The sequence below is a fragment of the Lissotriton vulgaris genome, chromosome 7 (genome assembly GCF_964263255.1).
Source record: "Lissotriton vulgaris chromosome 7, aLisVul1.2, whole genome shotgun sequence".
In the NCBI taxonomy this organism is placed as follows: Eukaryota; Metazoa; Chordata; class Amphibia; order Caudata; family Salamandridae; genus Lissotriton; species Lissotriton vulgaris.
In genome coordinates, this window is record NC_141695.1 from 84,362,775 (window position 1) to 84,389,511 (window position 26,737).

Sequence of the window (26,737 nt, forward strand, 5' to 3'; positions counted from 1 at the left end):
AACCTGTGGCATGTCTATGCCACCCTTCACTAACACCTTCTTTATATTGTTGATACTTAAGCTGAAGAAGAAGGTGCACGGACACACCCCTACCTTTCCGCTCTAGCAATGGAAAACTCCTCTGTGCACGCCCCCTATTTTCCAAAATAACTCCAGTGGTGGTTCACGGGTAGATTTGTCTGATGATGTTAATGAATTATGTCCACCCCCATGCCCTACATCAAGTGCCACAATTTGATATAGGAGACACAGTCAAACGCATTTGACAGGTCCATGGCACCCTGGAAGATAGGACTTCTTTGGCAACTATATATATTTTGAGATTATTAGGGACAAGTTAAGGTACTCTTCCACAGTGTCTATGCCTCTATGAAACCCATATTGAACATTTGCCAGGGTGGCATGCTCTCCCGCCCACGCCTCTAGCCTTGCCAATAGGACTCTTCTCAACACCTTGGCCAATGTGTTCTGTTGAAAAATGGCCCTCGCTGAAGGGTCACCTCAAACCTTTTGCCTTCCTCCTTCTCTTTTTCTGACCTCATTTTTGTTTCCTTTAGGACTTTTTGCACTTTACCACTGCTAACCAGTGCTAAAGTGCATGTGCCCTCTTCCTAAAACATGATAGCACCAGCTGACACACAATTGTCATATTTCTCTTACTTTTAAGACCTAGGAAAAGTTCACTACATGTTCCCTGGGGCTGCAAATAAATGCTACTAGTCCGCCTGTAGCACTGATTGTGCCAGCCAAAGAAGTAGCCCTCTAACTATGTTCCAGGCCTCCCATTGCAGGACCAGTGTGTAGTTTACTGCCACTTTGACTTTGCGTTTAAATGTACTTGCAAAGCATCCAAATCCCTTTTTATTGCATATGTCACCTCTAAGAAAGGCCCTTGGTAACCTAAATGGTAGGGTGTTGTGTAACTAAAAGGTAGGAAATGTACTTTTTTGTTTTACATGTCCTGGTAAGTGACAAACAGTTAAAGTCATTTTTCACGTAAGTGATGGCATTTTTCCACAACACTTGCGCTCTGAAGCACAAAGGAGGAAGATGGTTTAGGGCCTACTACACCACCCGAATAGGAATTGTTTAGGAACGAAGACACTGATATAAGAGGCCATACTTCTTGCTAGTTAAGTCACAAAACTTTGGAAAGTACAACCCTAATTAAGTTCATAGAGAACAAAACGAGTTTGCTGAGCTGACTGGAAAATCTCATGTATTGAAAAATCAACAAAAGTTGGATACCGGACGCATTCTTAAGATTCCTTACCATTGGATCTCACTTCTTGTTCATACTTGTTAACATTGGATTGCCTAAATGTGGGTCAGAAACAAAACTATATAGTGGACTCTCCTTTTCCAATTGTTGTGATATAAATTGAATAGTTGTGGCTTCTAGGCATTGGGGCCATTAAAAGTTGAGAGTGGGATCAATGATGATATGTAGTATGGTACACTTGTGCAACGGTAGGGCTTACAAGATGTTGCATACCTTTTGTGTGTATTTCAAAGGCTCTTTTGAGTATAAGTACTGGGTCCCCGACTCACACAAATCAGACACTTCTGTACCTATAGTGAACCTCTGTCAGAAGTAGTGCGGTGTTCTGATCAAAGGTGTCAACAGGACCTCTTCTCTAAAAGGACTGCTTTTCTGTTGTTGCCCTGCTGCCTGCTGCTCTCTGACTCTGCTGAAGGAAAGCTAGCCTCTGCCTTTCCGATAAGTGATCTCCAAGGTCTTGCGGGCTTGCCTCCTGTTTTCTAAAGTCTCAGGGACGCAAAAAGACTTCTTGCGATTTGGCTGGTGCTGCTGGACTCTGCCATCTGTGAGTCCTATCCTTGCCTGAGGTGCCCTCTCTGGTTCTGGGGCTCAAAGTGGGTCCTGCAGCTGTTTTGCTACAAGGTCAATGCATTGTCCCTACTGCGCTGATCGGCACCCGGGCAAGTACCCTCCAACCCCGTGCCAAACTGGAGATATCCCTGCTGGTCTCAAAAATTACGTGGGACCTGATCGTGAGGTTGAACTTTGACAAAGCACCGATCCATGGTCTCTACCGTGAGTCTCGAATTCAATGCATCAACCCGGCTGCATCAAAAATGACGCATCGCCCCCCAGAACAATTAGACCTTGTTCAAAGAGTTACCGACCCAACACGTTCAGCCACACATACAGTGGATTTAATTTTTTCTAACGTGGACCAGTTGACCTGCAATTCTCCTCTTCCCCTTACATGGACTGATCACTTTGCAACACATTCAATATAAAATTCCCGTCCTCTCAGGGTATCATTATAAACAGAGAACGGCGTCATGAAGCGCGCAGACCTTGACACAAACTTACCCCTGAAACCTTCAGTGATGCCATTCATCCCAAGCTACCAAACAATAACTCGGAGGTGTCTGAAATACTGAAATGCTTTAACTCTGCCCTCACAATGGCTCTGGATACAACAATACCCTTTAAAAAGAATGGCTTCACACATTGGCGACCTTCAGCTCCATGGTTCTCACCAGATCTAAAAAGAGAAAAAACTAAATGTAAAACCCTAGAGAGATGCTGGCGGAGAAGGAAACATCCCCTTGATAGGGAACAGTACAAACAGGCTCTAGCCCAATACCACTGGAACATCAAAACATCCAGGCGGATGTTTATAATCAACTAAATAGAACAAGCAAACAATTCTCCAAAAGTCCTTTTTAGTATAGTACAGGATTGTATTTCCCCACAAGCATGCAGCAATTCCCTCATGGAATCTCAGGAACTCTGTGACTCCTTGGCTAAGAACTTTCATGAAAAGATAGACCACATTTATTCAAAATTTCCAGTCATCCCTTTGCAGGATTTAGAGACCACCATCATGCTAGGAGAAACTCCCTGTACACTTGACGCTTTCAGCCTATCACCTTAGAGGAAGTATACAACTCCCTGGCCACAGCCAAATCCGGATCCCCTTGGGATCTATGTCCACCAAAGATACTATCTCTTCTAGCCACCAAGTATGTCCCTGTGATCCAAAAGATCTTCAACTGCTCCATAGAAACAGGAACTATTCCCATCGAGTGGAAGGAAGCCTGCTTACGGCCCACACTAAAAAAGCAACATTGGACCAACAAGCACTCAGTAACTACCGCCCGATTTCCCTGCTTCCCCTTTTGGGTAAACACTGGAAGGACTAATTAATAAGCAGTTGGGATCATACCTCAAACTCAATCACATCCTTGATCCCTCACAATCTGGATTCTGACCTGGGTACAGAACAGAGACCGCACACCAGGCTGTGACCGACTCACTGAGACAGGAGATGGATGCAGGAAGACCAGTGGCACTGATACTATTAGATCTGTCAGAAGCCCTTGATTCTACCTCACACCCAAGGCTCATGAATAGATTGCAGGCTCTCAGAGTCCAGGGGACAGCACTAAAATGGCTGCAGCCCTTTTTCTCAGATATAGACAACAGACGGTCATCCTGGGGCCATACTCTTGAGGCAAAATGTCTCTGGACAAGGGTGTACCACAGGGCTCGTGCCTGAGTCCCACCTTGTTCAATAACTATATAGCCCCACTAGCAAAGATCGTGGAGTATTTTGGTTTTGAGATCATATCATACGCTGATGACACTCAGCTGATGTTCACTATGGGCCAAGACTTGGAGTCGGAGAAACTAAGTTTTTCAGCAGGAATGTTAGCTGGATGACAGAGAACAGCTAAACCCAGAAAAAACTGAGATTATGTTGCTTGGACAAGCCCTAGCCATCTGTTCAGGTGACTGGTGGCCTCATCAATTGGGTGCCACTCCCATGCTTAAACAAATGATACAAATTCTTGGGATAAAACTTGATGAAGCCCTGACAATGAAAGATCACATTGCAGCTATTACAAGCTCTTGCTATTACAATAAACGCCTGTTGCGCAGAATCTTTCCTCTCTTCCCCACACATGTCTGTAGAAGCCTGGTTCAAGCAATGGTGAGAAGCAGACTGGACTATGGAAATGCCCTCCTGGCTGAAGTCAATGATATTCTGCTTTACAAGCTCCAGGTAGTCCAGAACATCGCAGCCAGACTTATACTGAATCGGCCTGCAGGCACCCCTTCTACGCCTTTGCTGAAAGAACCACATTGGCTTTCAGTGAAAAAGCGCTCCCGTTTTAAAATCTGCTGCCTCACGTATAAAGCCTTAAGAGGCAATGGCCCATGCTATCTCCAGAACAAACTGAAGACCTATGTTCTCGGGCGTACTCTCAGATCAAGCACTCAAGTCCTTCTCTACGTGTCCCGAATCCACCAAACGTGTACCGGGGGAAAGTCCTTCTCCTATCTCGCCCCAGGATATGGGAGCAAACTACCCGTAAATTTATAAGAAACTCCCACCTACAGCAAATTCAGGAAATTACTAAAAGTCTTCTTATATTAACTATCCATGATCTGTATTTCCAGTTAGGGTCTGCAACAACGCTGAGATGCCCCTGGGTGATATGTGCGCTATAGCAAATATTAATAACATAACATAACATAACAACTGTGTGGAAATGGTGTTTTGTTTACTGGGGTTTGCTTGGGTTCTGCTGCCAGCTATGTCTCCATCGCACTTGGCCCGAACTTTGCCCGGTCCAGATCAACTTAAAGTAACCTTTTGAGCGCTACTTGCTTCTAAGCACTTTGCTCCATTTATTCCGTCAAAATTCAATATCTCAACTTATACACACTGGAATTTTGTTGTTTTAATAATGTTTTGTACATAATAATAATAATGTATTTTTAGAATTTGGTGTGGGCTTTTTGTGGTGTATGTACTGTGTTTTTGTATGTGTTATTGTGTAAATATTTACATATTGACTTTTAAATTAAGCCTGCCTGCTCTGTGCTAAGCTACCAGGTTGTGTTTTGACTTCCCCTGATTAGGATTGTTGTCCCTACTTGGATAGGGTGCATACTTCCGCCAACCAGAGACCCAATTTCTATCATGACCAATAAGGAGATCAGTGATAAACAGTGGCTCTTTACAACCAAATCAGTCAATCAGTAACTGAGACCATATGTCAAATTTCTCCGTTCTACAGACTGCCCTGAGAGCATTGGTCATTAAGGGACCCCATAAAACTATATTGGCCTTAACAACATCTGAAGGTACCCCATCTGCATCCAGTGCTTTAGAGAGGCACATTTATTTATAGCATTAACTATCTTGTCGAGGTTCCGCTCAAACATCCCACCATTCTGGGTACAAGTGTACATAGTGGCACAACTATTATCATCAGTACTATGTATCCTCTACCACATGCATAGTACTTCAGTGTTTTTTCCACACAGGCGCTGAAATCGCCACTTCTAAGGATGGGGCACCAATATTTCTTAACAAAGGGCCATTGTCACTTAAATTAGGAAAAACATTATCTCTTTTCAACAATGGTAATACCATGAGAAAAACATTAAAACCGATTTATCTTTACATTTCACAACCTCCACCAACTAAAAATTGAGCTTCTCTCGAACAATCATTCTTCTCTCTCAATACTCCATTGCCAATCAGCCCTGAAATTCCAATCTACTCCACAAGCCCAGAAGTCACCAAACTACCTTGCCTTTTCTTAACTCTATGTCAATATTTCGTACCATCTTACCCAACGTGGGCTCCATAATTGTACAGATTCGTCCAACTCCTCAAACTCAAATAAGGCTCATCCTATCTGTCCTGCCACAATCTATATGTGCCCTCACTTAGACCTGTCTACCCCATCATCAGACCTAGTCTACAAAGCCCCCCACTCCTCACTCCTGAAGTATACTTCAGCTATATCACCTTTCACATGCTTTCTGGATTTTCACATGCATTGGTCAACACACTTCTTAAACCTGGTCCACAAAGCAGCTTCCACCACCTCCACCACTTCTCCTTTAAACTTTACTAGGAATTGTAATGTAACCAAAACTACAGGATGCTGCCACAACTAAATCACCTTACACAAACCATGCACATTCCATAATAAATCAGACTCCATCATCATTGTTAGAATCTGGTAATTTTTCTTCATCAAAGAGTCCCAAAGTCATCCAACCTGAAATATTTACCAGCTTTGAAGTCAAAGAAACAACTGTACAGCCCCCTTTCACTACAAAGTGGCATGGATATCCTGCCTGCCTGCCAGCCTTGGTTCCAGTCTCCCTGGAGACACAATATGTTAATTCTTTATGTGTGAGCTGAGGCAGAGTCTTTGAAGTGTACGTATTGCTGTGCATAGCTCCACCCCCATTTGTCCTTGGGTGGTCCATCCTGAAAACAACCAGTGCCTCTATTGTGTAGCTGTCTGAGAGGAACACACAAAGACCAACTCCTGACTACAGCTAGTCATATGACCCAAGAAACAGGCACCAAATGGCTAGGACATGAATACGCTATCTTCCTAAAAGTGGCATTTTCAGAATCGTGACTTAAAATCCCCCTTACCCATTAAAGATGATTTTAAATCACAATTCCTTAGAACCAAACATGGCATTTGTACCTGCTCCCAAACAAAATATATCTCCTATTAAATGTAATAAGGCAACCCAATGGTATCCTGTGTGAAATGTAGGCCTCACAGTAGTGACACACGAATTTGGGAGCTTTCCACTAGCAGGACATGGAAAATTAAAACATAAAGTAGTACTCCGCCAAACCCAAAAAAGAATGTAGCTGTTCCTTATTCACAGGTGCACAGAGGCTTCTCAGTAGATTCAAACAGCTTCACTTTTGACTTTACAATTTGGTTAGATAAAGTATGTTCCACTACCTCCTCCACTCGAATCTGAACCTATCCACACCCACAGTCACATTTGCATCCTGCAATCTTTCCGAAACACTTTCGAACATCACATCATGATCTGTACCCTATACCAGTATGGCATCTTGGAAAAATAAAACATTCAACATTTGAGATAATACCCCCTGCATTTCTCTTTGAAATACTACAGAGGCTAGCCCCAAGGGCATACATAAAAATTGAAAAGCACCCTTGGGTGTGATGAACAAAGTTAAGTGTTTTGAATCTCGATGCAAATGCACCTGATGATAACCACTAGACATATCTAACATTGAAAAACACTTAGCAACTCTCCCTGACATCAACATTTCATTATTGTGTGTTAAAGGATGCTGATCAATCCAGATTGTCTCATTCAAGTTCTAATGTCCACACAAATGCATAATTTTCCATTCATTTCCCAAGACAAGAAACCAGGACTAGGACATTCTGAGGCCTCAATAGATTCCATAACCCCCATCTCTCACAACCAATCTAATTCATCTTTCAAATGACTTCATAATAAGTATGGGCAAAATTTGCGAATTCGCGGTACGCGAATTTGCTCGAAATCAATTTTGCGGTCCGCAAAATCTGCAAATTCGTGCAAATTTTTTTTGCGTGTTCGCGGGGCGCTTTGCGTGTTTGTGGGATTTTTTTCAGCGCAATGACCACGAAGTTACCCATGCTGTCGTACATGGGCGCGGCCATCTTGTTTCACGTGTCTGCGTTGCGTATTTCCGGTTCCGGGTGGCAGTTGCATGCTCGCGTTGTGCATTTCCTACCTGCAGGCCGCAATTACGTGTTCGTGTCCGTTTTTGCGTATTCGCAAGAGAAATATCACGCAAACTTACCCATGCGGTCCTCATTGGACGTGGCCATCTTGTTTTTCATTCATTGCTATGGTTCTGGGCATGCTATTTCAATCCTTTGTTTCTTTGAACTTTTTTTGGATCTTTTTTGCTCATTATCTATCTCTCTATTGTTCTACATCTATATTTTGTGTTTCTTCCAACTTTTTGTTACTTTAATAACTAATTTTTTTGTTTAGCTCTTTCTTTTATTTATTTATTATTTTTACCCTATTCTTTTCTTCTTTCCCCCAGGACCATGGCAAAGGGAGCCGGCAAGTCAAAGGGGAAGGGTTCCGCACCCTGTAGCCGGCTCCCTTGCAGGCGCTTGAGGGCGGAGAATGTACAGGCAAGGGAAATCTTTAGTGCGGTAGAGGTGGCCGCACTCATCTTCTATGTGCAGCGCCACCTCCCAAAGACTGTGGCAGCAAGGGGCAGGCTTGGTTCAGGGTATGGCCTCCGGGAGCGTGGCCAGCTCTGGGATAAGGTGTGCCGGGCCATGCGTAGGGAGCCGGGGGTCCAGCGCACCTTCAACCAAGGGCGCACCAGTGGTCTGACCTCCTTGACCGGGAGCATGACCTGCTCCACTTCCTAGGTGTGGAGATCCCTGGCCTTGGTGAGTAGCTATTTAATAACTATTTTGTTTACTTCTGCTCTGTGCTATATTGCTAATATATGTTTTTCCCGAAGAGCAAGAATGCTGCTGATTTGATTACATTGCAGGTAAATTAATGTTTAAATAGCTTCTGTGATTACATTTGCTCGCTTGCTGAGTGGCGTTGCTACTATGCTTACTTGTTTGCAACTTAGTGCTCATTTGAGCACAACTGCGTAATGCTAGAGAGACTAGAGACTCAAGTCTAGTCCTTCCTTTGTACTCCTGCTGCCACTAAGAAGAGATCGTGGTGGATTGATAGGTTAGGTATATTATGACTTGTTATTTAGTAGTAGGACATTTTTTTGTGGTCTGCAATTATGATGGCAGACTGTGTCTGTCACGTCATGTGCTGCTGAGTGCTGGCAGTTGTAGTAGAACCTTTTTGTTGTTAGTTAGTGATTTACATAACTTTCCAAGTAAACGGTCTGCGAATCCAGCAATAATGTACTATCTATCCTAGTTGACCAGATCAGATAGGTCAATCAATATACATGTAGTGCAACAATTGTTGGTAATTTGTTTCCCCGAGATAATTTTAGATTGTGGTCAAAGAAATCAAATATTTCAAAAAAACAGCCATCCATGTTTGTGTTTATTTCATGATCATCAGCACCTCCCAGGGGCAAGGAGACTACCACAACAGAGACTCCGGCGGAACAAGGTGGGCAGCAGGATCGGTCCTCTGCAGGCTCTTTCGCTGGCCCCAGTAAGTTGTTCTATTGTTAAATTAATACTTATACTTCCCTAACTTTTACAGCTCCTATTCATTACAAACTGTTTCCTAATTCTATTTTTTACAAAATAATCTTTGATTTTCTTCTAGACTGTTTCTACATTCTTATCGTACCTCTACCATCACTCTCTGTGCTACTACTATTTACTATTATTATGAGTCGGTCTGTGTAGGTAGCTAAGCTTGCCCAGTCGGCAAACGGTGTTAAACAAAACTCTGATCCAGCAATAGCTCTAGGCACTGAGTGCAGTCCTCTGGGTTGCCCTTGCTGTCTATTCCAGTCTTCTTAATGTAAGTGTTTTGACAATTTCCAACAACAAAATGTCAATGTGTCCACCAAGAATAAGCTAGTAGTTGGTTTTTTTGATTTGATAGGAGCACATACCATACCGCTAGTGTTACAGGGACTATTCTGCACATACAGAAGTATGGACAAGTGAAATAGGATATTGTTGATGATAGGTGCAGTTCAACTTTCCACATACCTCGGTCCGAACAGAAGTTGAACCCCCTATTCCCTGACCGACTATCTAGTGTGTCTGACCAATGGTTATGAGCCAGAAGAACAGAAGAAGACTACCGCCCAGTCTCGACCTATCAGAGTCACGGAAACATGCCTGCAAAGTGCAGTAGTTTAAACTCTTCCGCTCACTCACTCGTGAACAAAAACCACTCAGTGTTTGTTAGTTTTAAAGTTTTATTTTCAAATAAGAAATAAAAAAACAAATTCTTTATTTTTAATAGCGCAGTATTCCGAGCGAGCAGTGGTGATAGATGATGTTAAAGCTTAAACAATATTCCCTTGAATCAATATACTTCAACTTAAAACATCAAATTATTTGAATAACTGTGCAGGAGCCCCCACCTTCTTTAAAGTACTTAAAGTACTGCTGGTGATGAGGAGTAGGTGGCGATTTGTCCTGTTGGCAGAAGGGCAATGGAATCTTCTGTCTGTAATTAGAAAAATGGTGCACGTTAAAAAGCAAGCATTCAGCATTAGTGCCAAAAAGAGTAGCATTTAATGGCTAACCATATAAAAAGGGTAACACTCTCCCCAAAACCGTCACTTTTTTTCATTCCCAATAAATAAAAATTGGTTATGTATTAACATTTTCTTCCATTACGAGACAAAATAGGGGGTGGTGTATGGCATCTGAAAATATGACATGTTTTTTCTAGATGTCACAACATCGGTTGCGGCACCTAACACCACCAGCAGTGCGGAGGTGTTCACTCCAGGGGGTGATGCGGCGGCGCCACAAGTGCCACCAGGAGGAGGTGTGGGGGATGGCTCAGCGGCGGCGGACGGTGGTAAGTTATTATACTCCTTACTTATTGACATTTTTGAGCAGGCTCGCAAAGGAGTGTATGATGTACTGTACAGTAGACAGTGCACTAGTACAAGTACACTGTACTGTTAGGAACAGTTACTAATTTAGAACTACATTTTTGACAATCACGGAGAAGACAGTCAACCTTGACTTAGCAATAGCATTAGCGGCAGTAGTTCTCGGGTAAGCAATGGCCGCCTCTATTTGACTGCAACTCAGCTGGGAAACTTTTATCGTGAAGCCACGTCATATCAGTTGAACTTGAGGGATTTGAAGAACGAAAAGGGAAAGAAGGGTGGAAGGAAGGACGAGCGAGTCGTAACATTTATGACTGTAAGGAATGATACGTGTTTTTGAATGTAGGCAGAGGTGGCTGATAGAAAGGAATCAGATGCATGGCTGCTTGAAGCAAGGATGGTTGGAGGAGAAAGAAAAGATGACTGCCTGTGTGGGTGAATCAGAAAATGCATGTGTGGTGTGCATTGCAATATATCATTTGGTTCAAACTCAAATGCAAGTCAAGATGGTGGTTTACCAAATAAAATGAAAAGGGTGTTAGTTGGTTGTTGAGAAAAAGTAAAGTTGGTACAGTTGAGACATTAAGAAGAATGATAGACATTTACTTTGGAAGCCTGGATTAAATCTTCTTCTTCCTCATAGATAGCGGAGGTGTATGTAGTAGACCAGATGCTCAGTGGATGAAGAGTGTTACTTTGAACAATATGTCCGTGCCAGAGTAGCAAAGCTGAGGAAATCCAAATACTAGAAGTTGTGATTGTTCAGAAATACTCCCTTGACTAACAGTCCAATAGTTTACTTTGCAAGCACAGCATATATTGTGTATGTATTGTATAGTTCACATTATATCAAGTCAAGTCCCTTCCTCCGGCAATTATGGGCACCACACTCACTTCCTATGTTAATAATTTTCTTTCAGCTGTGTCATGGGTGGACTATCGCTTTTGTTCACTCAATCTATCAAAACAAAGCACCTAAATTCATCCATCAGTGAAGCAAAGATCATGTGATCGGCAGGATATATGATCAGAAATGAATAATCTTAATTTTCCTTTTGTAGTAGTCAAGGCCCGGGGGGGGGCAGTGCGAAATATAAATTACATTGAGCAGTAGCCCTTGATGTAACCGGGTATGGCCGGTCCCACCCCTATAGAAAAGTGATAGCGAGTGGTAACATTTATGACTTTAAGGAATGATACGTGTTTTTGAATGTAGGCAGAGGTGGCTGATAGAAAGGAATCAGATGCATGGCTGCTTGATGCAAGGATGGTTGGAGGAGAAAGAAAAGATGACTGCCTGTGTTGTGGTGAATCAGAAAATGCATGTGTGGTGTGCATTGCAATATATCAGTTGGTGTAAACTCAAATGCAATTCAAGATGGTGGTTTGCCAAATAAAATGAAAAGGGTGTTAGTTCCTTGTTGAGATAAAGTAAAGTTGGTACAGTTGAGACATTAAGAAGAATGATAGACATTTACTTTGGAAGCCTGGATGGTATCTTCTTCTTCCTCATAGATAGCAGAGGTGTATGTAGTAGAGCCGACGCTCAGTGGATGAAGAGTGTTACTTTGAACAATATGTCCGTGCCAGAGTAGCAAAGCTGAGGAAATCCAAATACTAGAAGTTGTGATTGTTCAGAAATACTCCCTTGACTAACAGTACAGTAGTTTACTTTGCAAGCACAGCATATATTGTGTATGTATTGTATAGTTCACATTATGTCAAGTCAAGTCCCTTACTCCGGCAAATATGGGTACCACACTCACTTCCTATGTTAATAATTTTCTTTCAGCTGTGTCATGGGTGCACTATCGCTGTTGTTCACTCAATCTATCAAAACAAAGCACCTAAATTCATCCATCATTGAAGCAAAGATCATGTGATCGGCAGGATATATGATCAGAAATGAATAATCTTAATTTTCCTCTTGTAGTAGTCAAGGCCCGGGGGGGGCAGTGCGAAATATAAATTACATTGAGCAGTAGCCCTTGATGTAACCGAGTATGGCCGGTGCCACCCCTATAGAAAAGTACGAGCTTCTCTATCCCCATCTGCATGTACTGCTTAAAGTAATGCGAGTCTGAGTCATCATGGCTTGTGTCTGTTTGTCTTGGGTGCAAGCTGAGTGAGCTGGCATTATGCCGGCTACCACAAGTTCACGTACAAGTAATTTATTTTGCAAAACAAGAGAAAAAAAGAAGAAGACTGGTGTACTCTCTGACTCTCTGACTATGTAGTAGTGAGTCAATAGTGCTGCTAGTAGAATTCCTGAAACTCCCACTAATGTCACAGGCCTAAAAAGACGGCAGAAAGACACATGTCAAATTGTTATACTGTGCTTGCAAGTTGCTAGTGTGACTGTAAGACAACTTTCTGTTGAAATATTTTGAGTTAATGTTAAAGACTATTGGCTACAGTATTTTTCTTTCTTTATTCATATAGATGCTCTGCAACAAAAAAAGCTCACCCGGAAGGAGATGGCTGTCCGGGATAGGGCCCGTAAGCTGGAGGCCATTTGTGCTGAATAACGGCAGCCTTGGGCTCAGGAGCAGGAGGAGGAGGAGGCATCTACTACTGCATCCTCCTCCAGTACCCCCGGGGCTACCAGCCAGCAGCCTCCAGCAAAACGGCGCTGTGGCCCAACAGCCTCCCACCGCCGCCGCACAGCAGCAAAAACAACAGCTGCTCCTACCAGAGCCTGGATGGCATGTCTGCGCTGCCTCCAAAAGAGAGTGGACTACCTGGAGCGCTTGGCAGAGAAGCAACAGCACCAGCTCCGGGACCTCTGCAAAGAGCTGCGGGACCACCTGTCCACTGGACACCGCTGGAGGAGGTGACTGTCCTTTGCCCTGTTTTTAAAGACTGTTGGGGGGTGGGAATTGGGCGTTGGGAAAAGGGACTTGAAGAAGGACATTTGGACATTGGTTGGGGTTAGGGAGGGGAGTGAGTGGGGTTAGTTTATTTTTGTTAGGGGAAATATATTCATTTGTTTTACATACTTAAACATAGTATACACGTACATATTATTTTGTGTGGTGGTGGGCGGGGGTTACTGTACGTTTGGTTTCTTCAAACTCACCAGCATGAATTATCTAAATGTCCAAAAATGTAAAAAAAGTGCCACTAACAGAGTTAGTGAATTCAATTGCCCTACTAGTACTTTACTAGTACTACTGTCAGTCTCTCCTCTCTTCCGAGTCCTAGCCCATTATTCTACCTCCCCAAAATGCATTCTTACCTGTGATTCGTGTTTGAGAATAGGGCTAGGCACAGGGCTGGCTGCTTGGGTAATGGCGATTAAGGTTGGGTGTTGACTTGAATCCTGGACGGATGAAATATCATTGTTGTGCTGGTAGTAGTAGTGGTACACACTGGCAGTAGCAGCATATGAAAAAAAAGGAAATGAAACCTGAGCGTAGCATTAGAAACAGTACGATAAATAGTACGGTAGAGAACAGTGCCATAATGTGTAGCCTTAGCAGTGCAAAAGTATTCAAAATATAAGTACTAGTTGCTTGGAGTATGGCTACTATAAGAAATAGTATTAAGGCAAAGGACACAGCAACGTAAGCATTAAGCATTCAATTCATCACGTGTAGGAGGAGGATGTTGTTGATGATCAACCTACGATGGCGCACATGAAATTCTGATTTGAATGCTGTTGCTTTGACCTTATCCTCCCCAGCAAGTGTGTAGAATTTATTGTTGTCATTTAGTCACACCCCAATGAAAAAAACACACAGCCTGGGGGAAGAGGGTTAGGGTTTGAAAATTGGATGGGAATGGGGGTTTTTGGGAAAGTTTTGTGGAGAGAGGAAAAAAATAAGCATGGGTGAATTTTGCGAATTCGCGGTTCGCGGATTCACGCGAATTATCAAAATAAATGTGCTGATTTCTTCGTGAAATAGCGGATTTTTTTTCAATTGCACTATACTCAACTGGAGTACTTTCTATTGGCTAATCAGTAAGTGCTACCTCGTTGGGTAAATGTATCGTGCTTTTCCTACACTACAGCTGCGTAATGTCCCAGAAGAGTTGTCTCCAGTGACCCTGTGTGTCTGTAACTTTGCCACCGCACCCATAGGCGCCAAGGTCCATCTAATGAGCTGTCCATCACAGTGGGGGAAAGGGCGGTAAGAGGTTGCATAGCCTATTGTGTGTGGGGCCGGGCTTCTGTGCGAGTTCACATGCCTCTTCTTTATAAAGGTCAGAGGCCGATCAGCGCAGCAGATGTGGAGAAAGCAGTAAGTGCTACCTCATTGGGTAAATATATTGTGCTTTTCCTGCACTACAGCTGTGTAAAGGCCCAGAAGAGTTGTCTCCAGTGACCCCGTGTTTCTGTAACTTTGCCACCGTGCGCATAGGCGCCGAGGTCCATCTAATGAGCTGTCCATCACAGTGGGGGAAAGGGCGGAAAGAGGATGCATAGCCTAGTGTTTGTGGGGCCGGGCTTCTGTGCGAGTTCACATGCCTCTTGTTTATAAAGGTCAGAGGCCGATCAGCGCAGCAGGTGAGGAGAAAGCAGTAATTGCTACCTCGTTGGGTAAATGTATCGCGCTTTTCCTGCACTAAAGCTGTGTAAAGGCCAGAACAGTTGTCTCCAGTGACCCTGTGTGTCTGTAACTTTGCCACCGCGCCCATAGGCGCCAAGGTGCCTCGAGTGAGCTGTCCATCACAGTGGGGGAAAGGGCGGAAAGAGGTTGCATAGCCTAGTGTGTGTGGGGCCGGGCTTCTATGCGAGTTCACATGCCTCTTGTTTATAAAGGACAGAGGCCGATCAGCGCAGCAGATGTGGAGAAAGCAGTAAGTGCTACCTCGTTTGGTAAATGTATTGTGCTGTTCCTGCACTACAGCTGTGTAAAGGCCCAGAAGAGTTGTCTCCAGTGACCCTGTGTGTCTGTAACTTTGCCACCGCGCCCATAGGCGCCGAGGTCCCTCGAGTGAGCTGTCCATCCCAGTGGGGGAAATGGCGGGAAGAGGTTGCATAGCCTAGTGTGTGTGGGGCCGGGCTTCTGTGCGAGTTCACATGCCTCTTGTTTATAAAGGTCAGAGGCCGATCAGCGCAGCAGTTGAGGAGAAAGCAGTAAGTGCTACCTCGTTGGGTAAATGTATTGTGCTTTTCCTGCACTACAGATGTGTAAAGGCCCAGAAGAGTTATCTCCATTGACCCTGTGTGTCTGTAACTTTGCCACCGCACCCATAGGCGCCGCGGTCCCTCAAGTGAGCTGTCCATCACAGTGGGGGAAAGGGCGGGAAGAGGTTGCATAGCCTAGTGTTTGTGGGGCCCGGCTTCTGTGCGAGTTCACATGCCTCTTGTTTATAAAGGTCAGAGGCCGATCAGCGCAGCAGATGAGGATAAAGCAGTAAGTGCTACCTCGTTGGGTAAATGTATTGTGCTTTTCCTGCACTACAGCTGTGTAAAGGCCCAGAAGAGTTGCAAGTCACCATGTGTGTCTGTGACTTTCCCACCGCTCCCATAGGCGCCGAGGTCCCTCGGGTGAGCTGTCCATCACAGTGGGGGAAAGGGAGGGAAGAGGTTGCATAGCCTAGTGCGTGTGGGAAGGGGCCAAACGGGCAGGGCTTCTGTGTGAGTTCACATGCCTCTCGTTTATAAAGGGTCAGAGACTGATCAGAGCAGCAAATGAGGAGAAAGCAGTAAGTGCTGGTCACTGGAAGTACAGGGGGATTGCGCTCGAGAAACTCGTGGATGCCTAGACCCCCATCACGGATTACAGCTAATTGTAGATGGTAGATCTGGGGAGAAAGCACACCTGCCTAGCATCGACCGTGCTCACTAGATTCTTGGGCTGATTATAATGCGTTACTGAATTTGAGCTTCAACTCGGGCACCTGCATTATTTATCTGTAATTGCTTCCTGCTGAGGTTTAATTTTAGCGACAGGAGCCTCGTTGCCTAATTGTAATTATTCTCTGACCCTGCTTCGAGGGTCAGAGCAGGGTCAGAGAATAGTTGCAGGTAGGCAACGAGGCGCCGCTCAGGAAGCACTTACAGGGATACAGCAGGGGCCCAAGTTGAAGTTAATTTCTTTGTAACCATTTTGTAACTGGTCTCAAAGAAATTAGCTTCAACTTGGGCACCTACTTTAACCCTGTAAGTGCTTCCTGAGCAAAATTCGACCCAGCTCGTGGATTAGCGGATTTTTCCACAATTTCGCGCAATTTGTGGATCGCGAAATTGCGGAAAATCTGCAAAATCCGCGAGCGGAACAAATTTTACGCCCATGCTTAATAAAAAACACAGCATGGACAAACAACAAATGAAGAAAAACAAATCTTTGGATTCGAAGATATCCATACATCTTTTAAGGGACATAAAGGAAGTGCACTACTGCATGCATGAAGTTGTTTGCTAAATGGATGGTTAGGTTACTGTAAAGTAGTACTTACTACAACTTGCTAGTAACTATGAAGAAACAATGTGACAGTATAGGGCTGCAGTAATTACGCAATTTCACTTGCCTCGCTGCCCTCAGAGAGAATAAACCCTTATTAGTACATCAAATTAGTTTTAAAAATAGCAAAGAAACGTATCAAATAGCTGGAGGGATGAATTTGAAGAAGAGACCAAACACACGCACAGAGCCACACTTCAAGTTCACAACAATAACATTTAAAAGATAAGGAGAAGTGAACAGGATATTGTAACTGTATGTTGTAGTTGTCCTGTTAAATTTGTGCAGTTGCATGCATCCAGCCATCCCTCCTATTCGCGGTACTTCTCCATTCCAACTGACGCTCCGTCGATCAATCTTGGTGACCAGACACACTGTCCACTGCCTGCCTGATGCAGAATTGCAGATCGCTAATGGTAAGCCTGAGTTAATCGTTTGTTCTATAGCAGAGGGTAAAATCCGGCCTGTAAATGTTGATGGAAAATCAGGAAGTGATATTAAAACACCACAGAGAAAAAAATATATGGTACGCTGTGTAGTGCAAAAATAACACTTTCAGTTTCAGAGGTGACAGTATTACATACAGGCATCATTTGGAAAGTGAGTACCCTGAGTCTCCTTTTCAAGGATAGTAATTAGTAACTATGGGCGCATTTTGCGGATCTGCGGTCCGCGAACTCGTGCGAAATCGCAAAAAAATCCACGAATACGGGCAAAATTGCATTAAAATCCGAGAATTCACGGATTTTCCCGCAAACTCGCTGATTTTTTGGCGATTTGCATAACAATTACTGGAGTACTTGTAGCATACCTAGGCTCTTTGACACAGACAGACAAAGCATATCTAATTGTATGCAGCAAGCCACATAGCTCCAATTTTACATGAACTGCTGTCTGGACTCTGCCTGGCATAACAACACTACACTGCCGCGACTACTCCACACCACGACTAGACAGTCTACTGTAGTAGATGTTGTAGACTGGTTTACCTGTCTGCCACTCCCAAATTGGCCATAGTTCTTCCGTAAACCGACGTGATGATTCATCCATCCCAGTGAGTGACTGTAAAGAAAAAAGATATAATATTTAACTTTGATCATCAACCATCATGGTATGTTGGCAAACAGTGAGTCCAAGGACATTTTGCATATTGGAAAATGCAACATAGTGGCCCCTGCAGTTGAAGTACAATTTGAATTAAACAAGGTAAAAAAAAGCAGAGTAGACTTGAGTTACATTTAGTGTGTAAAAGATTAAATAATAACAGAAGACATATGATTCATTTCATGCACAACAAACAAACAGCAATTGCTTTCATCAGAGCCAGACGACCATTGCTGTCTACTGCATGCCATCTGCTCATTATTCATTACCTGTTCCACTTTTTGTCCGCATCTTCTTCTGAAAGTGAGGGCCCACAGGGCAGCCTCTCCTGCTTATTTCAGAAGTAACTGTCAGCAATCAGCAAGCATGTAGTCAGTAATTCCAGTCCCACTTGAGGGGACTCGTCTACGAAGAAAAAGTTTCTTGAGTCTGCGTAATCCAGCCATCTGCCTTGCAGGAAATTGATAGGGGGAGTCTGGAGGAGGAGGATAGAGGAGCATGATTGAGTTGTGAAATTGTGAACCTCAGCAATGCAGACTGCGGCACCTTCAAATCAATAAGGAAATAAGATGAAGACAGTGCTGCTGATGGACTTGTTGTGATTAGGTGATTAGAGTTTTGTTGTGGTAAAAGTTGCAAAACAAAGAAAGACACACAGGAATAAAAGTGAATAAGGACAACAAAAAAGGAAGTCATTTTCAGGCCTCGGTGTCAGGGAAGTAGAGCTCATCCTCAAACTCTGTGAATTGAGACAGGAGTAGGTCAGCTAACAGAGAAGAATTTCCGTCATCTAAGTTGGTGTCCTCTTCTTCCTGATTGCATTCATGTATTTTGTAATCTGGTGGTATGAAGTGCTGATTCATCTTGATCATTGTTAACCTCTCCACATTATTGGGCGAGAGGCGGGTCCTTTTTGAAGTTACAATGGTACCAGCATTACTGAAAATAAGTTGAGAAGACACGCTTGTGAGTGGGCAAGACAAATAATTTAGAGCCAGGTTGGTGATCAGTCGCCATAGAGGTCTTTTCCAATACCAATACAGCAATGGGTTCTGATTAACAAAGACCTCTGTTTGGTCAATCAGATAGACCTGCACCATTGACTCAAGGTTCTCCTGGGGTGCTCCACTTTGCGTACCATCTGTGGCCTTTGCATCACTGGAACGAGCAATCCCTTGATGAGTTAGCCAATCCGCTTCCGACAATATTATGGCTGGGCCTGGTGCGGGTGAGGATGATGATACGGTTACTGGTGTCGTTAACGGCTGTGAGGGAAAGTGACTCCCTTCGGCCACAGATTCAGAAGTGGAACTTTACGCCGGATGGCCTGCTGATTCAGTAGTACTTCTGCCGGTTCCTTCAATTTTCTGCCGCTCTTTTTCGCACCGAGTGGCTGACAGAGCTAGCCAATGTTTGTACTTTGAAGGAATGAATGCTTTGCTGGCCACTGCCTTTTTGTACCATGGATCCAGAATATCGGCACAAATGTAATGTTGTTCTGTATGTATTTTTTTAAGCATTTTATTGTCAACTAGGCGGCTTAATAACCTCACCGCCAACTGATATGCGTCTTGCTTTTAAGCATCATCTCAGAACGTTGAAGACACCGCCTTCAGTTGGTGCTCTAGCATGTGCAACAATGGGATAGCTTTGCCCAAAGTACAGTCCTCCCTGCTAACTTCACTTGAAGATCTCAAAAGGACGAAGCATGTCTGTCAGGCTTTTAACTAGCTTCCATTCCTCCAACTCTAGCCACATGTCTTTCATAGTAGAACCCAGTGCAAAGACATACTGATTGATTACGATCCACTGCTCAGACAGACACTCAAGCATGTAGAAGGTTGAGTTCCAACGTGTTACCACCTCCTGGAAGAGTCCTCTGACTGGCAGTCTACGTTCATGTTCCTCAGCTGCTTCCGGGACTTAAAGGAATGGCGGAAATGTGTGCAGATTCTTCGGCAGGTGGTCAGTAACTTGCTGACTGTGTTTTCTTTTTTCAAGAAATCTTGCACATCAATGTAATACTGTGCGCCAAACACGGCACTCTGAAAGTGCCACCCTCATGCATGGCCTTAACTACATTACTGTCATTATCCGTGGAAACATAACCAATCATGCGCTTTCTTTGATGCAGCCATTCATAGACCTTACTCTGAATCTGATCCAAAATTTTTTGTGCAGAATGAAATTTCTCAATAGCAAACATGGCTATTGTAGCATGTTTCCGAGTAGCTTGAAAAACTGTGTCCCGGTCAACACCTGCACGTAACTTGTCTGTAACCCGTGCAAAATAGACCCAGTGTGCAGTGATGCACATGTAATCAAGGGCTTGGCAACTGGTCTACATGTCTGTTGTCAGGTGGATAGTGTGAACAGCACTCTTCTGCAAAGCTGCCCCGATCCCCTCCAGCACATCTTGATGTAGTGCTGGAACCGCAACTCTGGCAAAATAGGACCGGCTAAGAACCATCCATTTAGGGCAGACTGTTGACACTAATTCCAGAAAAACCACCCCTTCCACGAAACAAAAAGGGAGAAGATCCAGCGCTGGCATTTTTGCCAGCTTTGCGTTATAGAGACGTGCCGTTGGGTGGTTGCGTTCAAATGGTGTCTCCGACCAAAACATGCTTTTTATGGTGGTTTGGACCGTTTTGAATGATGATGATGATGATGATGATGATGCATTGCAGACTTCTTCAAACCAGTTAGGCTCATTGATGTACTTTTCAGCATTGGTGTCTCTGCCAGACTCTTAGTGTGGCTAATACATGTTGCTGTGGTAGAAGGTGTGGGCGCTACCACTGCAGTGCTGCTGCCAGGGGTACTGGGTGTACAAGAAAAAATGTCTGTCGATTCTTCACTTCCCCCCTGCACGATCAGCCCCTCATCATCATCAGATGCAATATGAATGGATACATTTGGATTTGTTGTACTTTTGTATTCCCTGATCTTCCTTAGGTGCGCCTCTCAAATGATAGTGTGGTGTTTCTGGAGATGACCTCTCTGGCCTCTGGTACGATAGTTGGTACCAAGTTTACCCTGACTAACTACACTTTTACAAATCAAACAAACAACAATGTTTTCCGCCTTTTTGCTAACACTAAAGAAGTCCTGAACTGTGGACTGGAGATGTCTGCTGCTGGTGGAGGTGCTACTTTCAATGCTAGATGAAGTGGAGGATGGGTGTGGCTGAATTTGACTCTGATGTGCACTTACAGCACCACTACTTGAGGTAATGGAGGTCGAGCTGGATGGAGGTCCGTGCAGGCCCTTCTGACGAGAAAATATGGAAGCTGTAAGTCGTGTTGCTGTATTAGTTAACTGCGTTGGTGGTGGTACCAGTGCCACGCCACCCACATACCACTCAGCAGCAATTCGGGATAAGGTAAAAATGTCTGTCTGCTGCATGCCCGCTGGGGCTGGAGTGATGACTGTGATGACTGGGTCATCGTCAGACTGCTCATCAGCAACAGAATACCCCACTTCTTGTTCGTCGTCATCACCCATAAGTGGAACCTTCCTTTTAGGCTTAGCTACCTTTGTCGGCTCATGGCGTGCCTCACTCTCAGTCTGCATTGCTGGGTTCCAATTAACATCAATATTATCAGAAGGAAGGGTTCTTGAAGAAGAACTTGTAGTAGTAGCCCTCCTTGACCTTTTTCTTGCTGGGGATCGGGAAGACAATGGATCATCATCAGGAGGAGTGGCTTCCTTGGATGATACCTCCGCTTGAATCTCGATTTCCTGATGTGCCCCTACTTCTGGAGAAACAAGCATTGTGGGCAGTTTTGCCGCTCCATGCGCTTCTAGTTGCGCCTCTCCATGCGCATACCCCTCTCCTTGCGCCTCTCCTTGCATCTCTCCTTGCACATGTACTTGTGCTTGTACTTGCACTTGTACTAGTTGCACTTGTGGTTGTGATTGCGGCTGTGGTTGTTGAACACTCGTCAAATGAGTTACACCCTGCGAGGATTGGATGCTACTTTCTTGCAATGAGCCAACATCACTGGTCGATGGTGATTGAACAATTACAGTGGCTGCCTCTGCAGCACTCATGGCATTGGACCTAACTTGACGTGGTGGCACTGAGCCCAATGAAGCGGATGTGCTGCTCCCAGCTTGGTCCCCGACGGACCCCGCTGCTGCAGGCGTAGTTTTTTTTTCCCCAAAAAAGTGTCTGTGGGCACACCAGCCTCCATGGTAAGTGGTGCCACTTGCTTCTTCTTCTCCTTCTTACTGGCAGTGGCACTCGCAACATTTTTGCCAGAGGAACTATGGCCACGGCCACCTTTCTTTGGGCCCATCTCCTTCAGATGTCAGAACAGCTGGCCGCAGTTGCACAGGTTGCAGAGTTGTCTGGGGCCACACGTGACGTCACGAGACGTTGTGCTGCACACATTGCTGCAGGACTTCTTCCTGCTACTGATGATGAACGATGACTGATGTGATTCTCTTGTGCACCTAAAAGCGAAGGAGGAACATCAGTTAAATAAATGTTGTATATGTCGTGCTTCAATTAATATTTACATTGCATTTATTATTATTACAACAACACACCCAAAAACGGAAAAACTCAAAATAAAAATTGCAATTCTAATCTAAAATGGATGTTTAAATTATTAGAAGAGAAACCACACAGAGAGAGTTGGTGCATGCTGGTCTAATGGATGAAAGCAAGGCAAACTGGGTACAGGCCTGAGCACACTGCCTGGCTTCAAAATGGCCCCTTGACCCACGGCCACATGGCCAGGGCCTGCCTGGACCAGGCCTCAAAATGGCCGCCACCCACATGGCCAGGCCCCAACACTACCCCAAAAAGTCAAAAAACATACACACATCACCACCATCCAATGCCATTCATGGCCTCAATGATGTTTAAATTCAAGACACCCCACAGAAAGACTTGGTCCATGAACAACTCACTACCCCTGGGCCTAATGGATGAAAGCAAGGCAAACTGGGTACAGGCCTGAGCACACTGCCTGGCTTCAAAATGGCACCTTGACCCCCAGCCACATGGCCAGGCCCTGCCTGGACCAGGCCTCAAAATGCCCCCCCCCCCACATGGCCAGGCCCCAACACCACCCCAAAAAGTTGAAAAACACACATAAATCGCCACCATCCAATGCCATCCATGCCCTCAATGATGTTCAAATTCAAGACACCCCACAGAAAGACTTGGTCCATGCACCACTCACTACCCCTGGGCTTTCTTGCTAGTGTGGCTTTACAGTCACCCCAACATTTAAAAAAAAATCCACATATAGTGTGCTAAAATTCAATGACATAAATGAGATTTAAGTTCAACAAAACTCACAGAAACAGTTGTATCATGCACCCATGACTAACCCTGGGCCTACTGGATACTGTGGCTACCCAGAATATATTTTTTGTAAAGTTGTGAAAAAGTTTTAAAAACGTAGTTGCAGCAACTGCAAAGCCCCATACAAACAACACCAACTTACTTGTAAAATCTCAAATCCAAAAGTGATCCAAAAACTCCAAAGTCCAAAAAGTCCTCAAATACAAATATCCAGCAGCAGCCACAAAAAGTAATCCTTCCAGCTCCAGATCCAAATGAAAAGTGACCAGGAGATGGACAAAATCACTGGGAGGAGCCTGCTGGACAGGAACAGGAAGTTGGAGACTCTGGGGCACTTTCTTCCACCCACCCCCCCAAAAATTGACTCCTTGCACAAGAAGGTTTATGCTGTCTGCGGTGGATTTCTTGTACAGAATTGCAATTTTTGCAAGTTCGGAAAAGCGAGCTGTTCAAATCTCCAGCTGGAAGTCAGCTGCGCGCTGCAGCTATGTGTTTGCAATTGTTTACTCATGCGATACGTCATTGCGGGCCCTTATGACGTACTCGCGTTGTCAAACTCTCGCTGTGCAAGATAGCGGGCTGCGATGACGTACACGCAGTTGAAAAACTCTTGCGTGATCACGCAGCAAGATCCAAAATATGGCGCAGCACATGCAAACTGGGAGAAAAACAACTCGATGGTCTCAGAATCACAGTACATCAAAGCAGCACGCGCAATATTGTATTTTTCAAGCGCGACCAAGGAAAAAATTCCATCAGCTTGTGAATTGTGGATTTTTGGGCAAATTTGCACGGTTCGCGGACCGTGAAATTGCCAAAAATCTGCAAATTCCGCGAGCGGAATGGATTTTACGCCTATACTTACTCTATAATGCTAATGGAGTAGGGCGTACATTGCGAATCTTAGTAATGGCCTCCTTTATTAAAGTTAAATGATCCCCAAATTCTTTCAAGCATCCTATCCTTTGGGCAAACAATGCTGGGAATTCAATACTCTACCTACCTAGTTCATCAGACTCGGTAAGTAACTTTTGATCAAGATAATTAGGAGGTAATACATTCCCAATGTTTGTTGTTCATTCCAGCCCAACAATTTCCTTCACTATTCTACAGCATACACTTTGCTCACCACTTGTTTATTCTTATTTTCTAATTTGAACACACAATATCCTAATATTGGTAGTTTATTACCACAATTACCCTCAGGTGGTACAACCTGGTGTATTAGGTCACATTGACCCAATCTCTGCCAAATCAACTTAACTATTAATTTGTAAGGAGAACAAGAATCCACTCACACATGTACTTGTTCACCATTCACCTTAAGTAAAAACGTAGCTGGGTGGTACACATTGCAAACGCTTGTTGGTTGTACAGTCATTCCTGGTACTACCAAAACTTCAACACCATTCTCATAAGCCTCTACAATAATCCACTTCTCCATCTTTTTGCATAATGCAATTCATGACACACTTCTTTTCATCACTTTTCACCATGTTACAGACACAAGAGAAAATTCCTATTTTATTACATTTAAAAAAAATTGCCCTAACGACTGGACAGGTATTGAATTGAGCTAAATGTCTTCAAATGCCACAACTATAACAGTGTTTCTTTCTGAAACTGCTGTGAATTCCAATCAGGTTTGTGTTCATATTTCTACACTTCCTATGCAGGGGACTCTGCACAACATTCACATCTTTAGCATCCACTTGTTCTGACACACCTCTGAAGTGACCAACATTTAACTCCTTGATTCAATGAGGAGTGTTTTCCATACACCTGGCTACACTAATTGTTTTCTCTGAAGAAGGATCCTTTAACCCCAGGAGTTTCTCTTGGATCTTTATGTAATTTTTTCTATTAATTATCTGATTTAAATAATTTTCTTCTGAAGTCCTTTAAACTTACAAGAAACCGATAAGGTTCTTGAAACAGCTACATACTGTTCTATTGTGCCCCTAGTATTTGAGCTCAAGAGAAAAGTTGATGTCTCTGATACCAATACTAGTTTTCCTTCCATAATTCTCCTCTAATAACCCTCAATGCACATGCATAATCATCTTCCTGTCCATCATCCTCATCATATCCTCCTACCTCCTCCCCCTCTAACTCAATCAGCACCTTCCTGCCTTCCACACCAAGGTTTTGTTTCAACAACACCAGTTCTCAGTGGCCCACAAGCATATCTCCCCCTCCTGCCTCCAAATAAGTCTCAAATGCCTCCCTCAAATCCTTCCATGTGATTAAGGATTCCTATGTTCCTGCAGAAACATAGGTGGAGCTGCTAATGCATGCACAGACCTTATGTCAATAATATTTTCCTCAATCCTTGGCCTGTCTCTTATCTGAGAGCGGAAACTTCGCTATTACTCCCACACTGCCAAAGTGCTCAAGCATATTTTCCTATTCATCCTTGTTTTCTAACGTGTCCCCAGTCTTCTTTTTGTTGCCAGGGTAGAATGCTCCTTTGTCCCCTTTCTATTGCCAGTTTAAGAACAAGCACTGACTCCGCTATCGATTAACCACATGTTCACGTGATCACATAGGAACCGGATTAGTGTGCATCCAACTGACGGGCTTTCAAGGTATGCACTCTATTGCAATTTCAAATTAATATAGAATCAGCCCAATTGGCTGCATACCAGGAGCACCCTACAAAAAATTGTCTTCCTCATTTTATGCCCCCTCCTTAACAGACTCTGCACATGTGGGCGTAGGCTTTGCATCTTCTTTCTGTGTCCGGCTCTCGCGCTGGCTGTAGCAACTCGCATTAAACACTGGCTTCACGACTTCACCCTGTTGCAGCTAGGTCCTTTCTCTGGTGATGCGGCTCACACCCAATGCACTGGGGTCCTACATCTCACACCTCAGACTCCTTCTCTTAAAATCATGCCCATCCATTAACCACAGTGAATCCAGCTACTGTGCCTTCACACTTCAGGGATTATGACCTCCTGCATCCCATCCTCATTGCCACTTTCATGAAGTGGAAAACAATTAACATGAGCTGTTCAATAGTTTATTCAAACCGCCAGCATAAGCGTGCCTTTCCTGGCAGGTTCACTAATTGTCATCCTCCCAGCCCTTACATTCCACCTCAGATTCCTCTCTGTAACCTAGCAACCATAAATATGATTCCCTCCTTAAAGTTAGTGAACACAGCATACAACATTCATATATCAGTATTTTAGACATAATTATCAATTCTGTTTTTTAACTAACAGTATAGTTTATGTGGATGTTTGGTCTAGTTGTAAAACTTTAAATACTGGCTCAAAAATCCCAACAGGCAACCTACAGCTAGCTAAGTGAAAGGGTAACGTGAGCTGAAGCTATTTGGGAGCTACGAAGACTTCGAAAGATCACCAATCTAAAACATTACTTGAAGGGCCCAAAGATTTCCACAATAAAACACTACAGTTATCTCGCAATCTTTGATGTGAATGGCACATCCATTTTTTACTTGTTGCTCAAACATAATAGAGATTGATGTTGTTCTGGCACAAAGAAAGTTAAGCACAAAG